Here is a 5,177-nt window from a genome sequence, read left to right as displayed (position 1 = left end):
ATCTTATTTTGCTTCTAAGATATTCATTCGCAGTTCAACCTGAATGTGATGAATGTGACAATCATCATCATTCCCTATGAACGCGTGCCTGACAACCACTTCCGTTCTACATTAGACTGAATGATTATCTCTTAGATCTCCTAACCAGAATCTTCGTGGCGTAAGCTAGAATGATGGCGGCATTCAAGAGAATCCGGAAGGTCTAAACCTTGTCTGTGGTATTCCGAGTAGGATTCAATGAATGAATGACTGTGACGAGCTTCAAACTCGCGAGTGTGGGGCGTTAGTGACAGACGCAAAAGAATCAATGGATTCTATTCCGACATGATCGAGAACCGACGGATGAATAGCCATGCTGTGACAGAGCATGTTTGCATAGTATTCACAGAGAGGACAAGATGCAACCATTGACAAGGGTGATGCCTCCAGACGATTAGCCGTGCCGTGACAGGGCACTGGATCATTTTCCCGAGAGATGACCGAAAGTAGCCATTGACAATGGGATGCATTACATAAAGCCAGCCATGGAAAGGAGCAAGACTGATTGGATGAAGACAGCAGGAAAGCAGAGGTTCAGAGGAACGAAAGCATCTCCATACGCTTATCTGAAACTCTCACCAATGATTTACATAAGTACCTCTATCCCTATTCTATTATTTAAAATTCGAAAACATCATTATCCATTTATATCTGCCTGACTGAGAATTGCAAGGTGACTATTGCTTGCTTCATACCAACAATCTCCGTGGGATTCGACCCTTACTCACGTAAGGTATTACTTGGACGACCCAGTGCACTTGCTGGTTAGTTGTATCGAAGTTGTGACAATTATGTATTGAGATCAGAGCACCAAGTCTTTGGAGCCTTTAGACATCACAATTTCGTGCACCAAGTTTTTGGCGCCGTTGCCGGGGATTGTTCGAGTTTTCGGCAAGCTTTTGGTCCGGTAACATCAGTGCCAAGTTCGATCCGGCAACAGCACAAAGAGTTTGGCGCCGTTGCCGGGGATTGTTCGAGTTTGGACAACTAACGGTTCATCTTGTTGCTCATATTAGGTAATTTTCTTTTTTATTTTCAAAAATTTTTCAAAAATATTTCTAAAATTTTCTCATCTGCTTTCGAAAAAAAAAAATAAAAATGTTTTCAAAAAAAAAAAAATTTATTCAAAATTTTTAAGAATGAATTCTAGTGTTTCATGAAGCATGTTGAAGCCTGGCTGGTTGTAAAGCCATGTCTAAATTCTCTTGGACTGAGGCTTCCACATGACAAAAAAGAAAACTTATATGCCTGATTTTTTACATGCTGAAGCTTGGCTGGCCATTGGCCATGTCTAGTGTTTTGGACTGGAGCTTTCATTGAAAGCTTGGCTGGCTAGTGAGCCATGTCTAATTCCTGGACTGAAGCTTTAGACTAACATGGCAAGATTCCTGGAATTCATATTAAAAATTTTGGAATCCTTATTTTTCTTTTTCATATAATTTTCGAAAAAAATCCAAAAAAATTAGAAAATCATAAAAATAAAAAATATTTCATGTTTCTTGTTTGAGTCTTGAGTCATGTTATAAGTTTGGTGTCACTTGCATATGCATCTTGCATTTTTCGAAAATTTCATGCATTCATAGTGTTCTTCATGATCTTCAAGTTGTTCTTGGTAAGTCCTCTTGTTTGATCTTGATGATTTTTTGTTTGGTGTCTTTTCATGTTTTTCATATGCATTATTGAAATCTTAGTGTCTATACATGAAAGATTTCTAAGTTTGGTGTCTTGCATGTTTTCTTTGCATCAAAATTTTTCAAAATTTTGTTCTTGATGTTCATCTTGACATTCATAGTGTTCTTGGTGTTCATCTTGACATTCATAGCATTCTTGCATGCATCACATGTTTTGATCTAAAAATTTCATGCATTGCATCTTTTTAGTGTTTTTCTCTTGCATCATAAAAATTCAAAAATAAAAAAAAAAATATTTTTCCCTTTTTCTCTCATCAAATTCGAAAATTTGAGTTGACTTTTTCAAAAATTTTTAAAATCAAGTTGTTTCTTATGAGTCAAATCAAATTTTCAATTTGAAAATCTCATCTTTTTCAAAATCTTTTTCAAAAATCAAATCTTTTTCAAAATTCTTAGTTATTTTCGAAAATTCCAAAAATATTTTTCAAAAATCTTTTTCCTATTTTTATATAAAATTTTCGAAAATAACTTAATCAATTAATGTTTTGATTCAAAAATTTGAAGTTTGTTACTTGCTTGTTAAGAAAGATTCAAACTTTAAGTTCTAGAATCATATCTTGTGATTTCTTATGAATCAAGTCATTAATTGAGATTTTTAAAATCAAATCTTTTTCAAAACTAATTTCAATCATATCTTTTAAAAAAAAATATCTTCTTATCTTATCTTTTTCAAAAATTTGATTTCAAAATATCTTTTCTAACTTCCTAACTTCTCACCCTTTCAAAATTTGTTTCAATTAACTAACTAACTTTTTGTTTGTTTCTTATCTTTTTCAAAACCACCTAACTAACTCTCTCTCTCTAATTTTCGAAAACATCCTTCCCCTTTTTCAAAATTTCTTTTTAATTAACTAATTATTTTATCTTTTTATTTGAATTTTCGAAAAACTACTAACCTTTTTCAAAAACAATTTTCAAAAATCACTAACTCTTTTTTTTTCAAAAATATTTTTCGAAAATTCTCTCTCCCTCTCATCTCCTTCTTATTATTTATCCATCTACTAACATCTCTTCCTCACATCATCACCAAATTCGAACCCCCTCTTCTATCTGTGTTCGAATTTCTTCTTTTCTTCTACTAACAATAAGGAACCTCTTTACTGTGACATAGAGGATTCCTCTTCTTTTCTTTTTCTCTCCTCTTTCTTATGAGCAGGGACAGAGAAAAAGGCATTCTTGTTGAAGCTGATCCAGAACCTGAAAGGACTCTGAAGAGAAAATTAAGAGAAGCTAAATTACAACAATCCAGAGACAACTTGATTGAAAATTTCGAACAAGTAAAGGAGATGGCAGCCGAACCCAACAATAATGCAAGGAGAATGCTTGGTGACTTTACTGCACCTAATTCCAATCTTTATGGAAGAAGCATCTCCATTCCTGCCATTGGAGCAAACAACTTTGAGCTGAAACCTCAATTAGTTTCTCTGATGCAGCAAAACTGCAAGTTTCATGGACTTCCATCTGAAGATCCCTTTCAGTTCTTAACTGAATTCTTGCAGATATGTGATACTGTTAAGACTAATGGAGTAGATCCTGAAGTCTACAGGCTCATGCTTTTCCCTTTTGCTGTAAGAGACAGAGCTAGAATATGGTTGGATTCTCAACCTAAAGACAGCCTGGACTCTTGGGATAAGCTGGTCAAGGCTTTCTTAGCCAAGTTCTTTCCTCCTCAAAAGCTTAGTAAGCTTAGAGTGGATGTTCAAACCTTCAAACAGAAGGATGGTGAATCCCTCTATGAAGCTTGGGAGAGATACAAAGGACTGACCAAAAAGTGTCCCTCTGACATGCTTTCAGAATGGACCATCCTGAACATATTCTATGATGGTCTGTCTGACTTATCAAAGATGTCATTGGACACCTCTGCAGGTGGATCCATTCACCTAAAGAAAACGCCTGCAGAAGCTCAAGAACTCATTGACATGGTTGCTAATAACCAGTTCATGTACACTTCTGAAAGGAATCCTGTGAGTAATGGGACGCCTATGAAGAAGGGAGTTCTTGAGATTGATACTCTGAATGCCATATTGGCTCAGAATAAAATATTGACTCAACAAGTCAATATGATTTCTCAGAGTCTGAATGGAATGCAAACTGCATCCAACAGTACTCAAGAGGCACCTTCTGAAGAAGAAGCCTATGATCCTGAGAACCCTGCAATAGCAGAGGTAAATTACTTAGGTGAACCTTATGGGAACACCTATAACTCATCATGGAGAAATCATCCAAATTTCTCATGGAAGGATCAAAAGCCTCAACAAGGCTTTAATAATGGTGGAAGAAACAGGTTTAACAATAATAAACCTTTTCCATCATCCACTCAGCAACAGACAGAGAACTCTGAACAAAATTCTTCTAATTTAGCAAACTTAGTCTCTGATCTATCTAAGGCCATTATAAGTTTCATGAATGAAACAAGGTCTTCCATTAGAAATCTGGAAGCACAAGTGGGCCAGCTGAGTAAAAGGATCACTGAAATCCCTCCCAGTACTCTCCCAAGCAATACAGAAGAGAACCCAAAAGGAGAGTGCAAGGCCATTGACATAAGCAAAATGGCCGAACCTACAAGGGGAGTGGAGGACGTGAATCCCCAAGAGGAAGACCTCCTGGGATGTCCAGTGATCCATAAGGAGCTTCCCTCTGAGGAACCAAAGGAATCTGAGGCTCATCTAGAGACCATAGAGATTCCATTGAACCTCCTTATGCCCTTCATGAGCTCTGATGAGTATTCCTCTTCTGAAGAGAATGAGGATGTCACTGAAGAGCAAACTGCCAAGTTTCTTGGTGCAATCATGAAGCTGAATGCCAAATTATTTGGTATTGAGACTTGGAAAGATGAACCTCCCCTGTTCACCAGTGAACTGAGTGATCTGGATCAACTGAGATTGCCTCAGAAGAAACAGGATCCTGGAAAGTTCCTAATACCTTGTACCATAGGCACCATGACATTCAGAGCATTGTGTGACCTTGGTTCAGGGATAAACCTCATGCCCCTCTCTGTAATAGAGAAACTGGGAATCTATGGGGTGCAAGCTGTTAAAATCTCATTAGAGATGGCAGACAATTCAAGAAAACAGGCTTATGGACAAGTAGAGGACATATTAGTAAAGGTTGAGGGCCTTTACATCCCTGCTGATTTCATAGTCCTGGACACTGGAAAGGAAGAGGATGAATCCATCATCCTAGGAAGACCTTTCCTGGCCACAGCAAGAGCTGTGATTGATGTTGACAGAGGTGAAATAGTCCTTCAATGGAATGAGAACTCCCTTGTGCTTAAAACTCAAGGATCTCCCTCTGCCATCATGGAGAGGAAGCAGAAAAAGCTTCTCTCAAAGCAGAGTCAACCAGAGCCCCCACAGTCAAACTCTAAGTTTGGTGTTGGGCGGCCATATCCAAACTCTAAGTTTGGTGTTGAACTCCCATATCCAAACTCCAAGTTTGGTGTTGGAG

General features: G+C 37.4%; 1 non-coding gene across 1 annotated transcript; it reads right to left on the bottom strand.

Moving 5' to 3' along the window:
- Positions 1–3,412: 3,412 nt before the first annotated feature.
- LOC148578661 (small nucleolar RNA R71) lies at positions 3,413–3,520 on the bottom strand. The gene has a single exon (XR_015903920.1). It is a non-coding gene; the product is annotated as a small nucleolar RNA R71 (small nucleolar RNA).
- Positions 3,521–5,177: the final 1,657 nt, after the last annotated feature.

Source organism: Arachis ipaensis, chromosome B1 (genome assembly GCF_059453495.1).
Source record: "Arachis ipaensis isolate K30076 ecotype BB chromosome B1, ASM5945349v1, whole genome shotgun sequence".
In the NCBI taxonomy this organism is placed as follows: Eukaryota; Viridiplantae; Streptophyta; class Magnoliopsida; order Fabales; family Fabaceae; genus Arachis; species Arachis ipaensis.
Note: the sequence above shows the minus strand (reverse complement) of the source record. Positions and strands in the feature narration are given on the sequence as shown.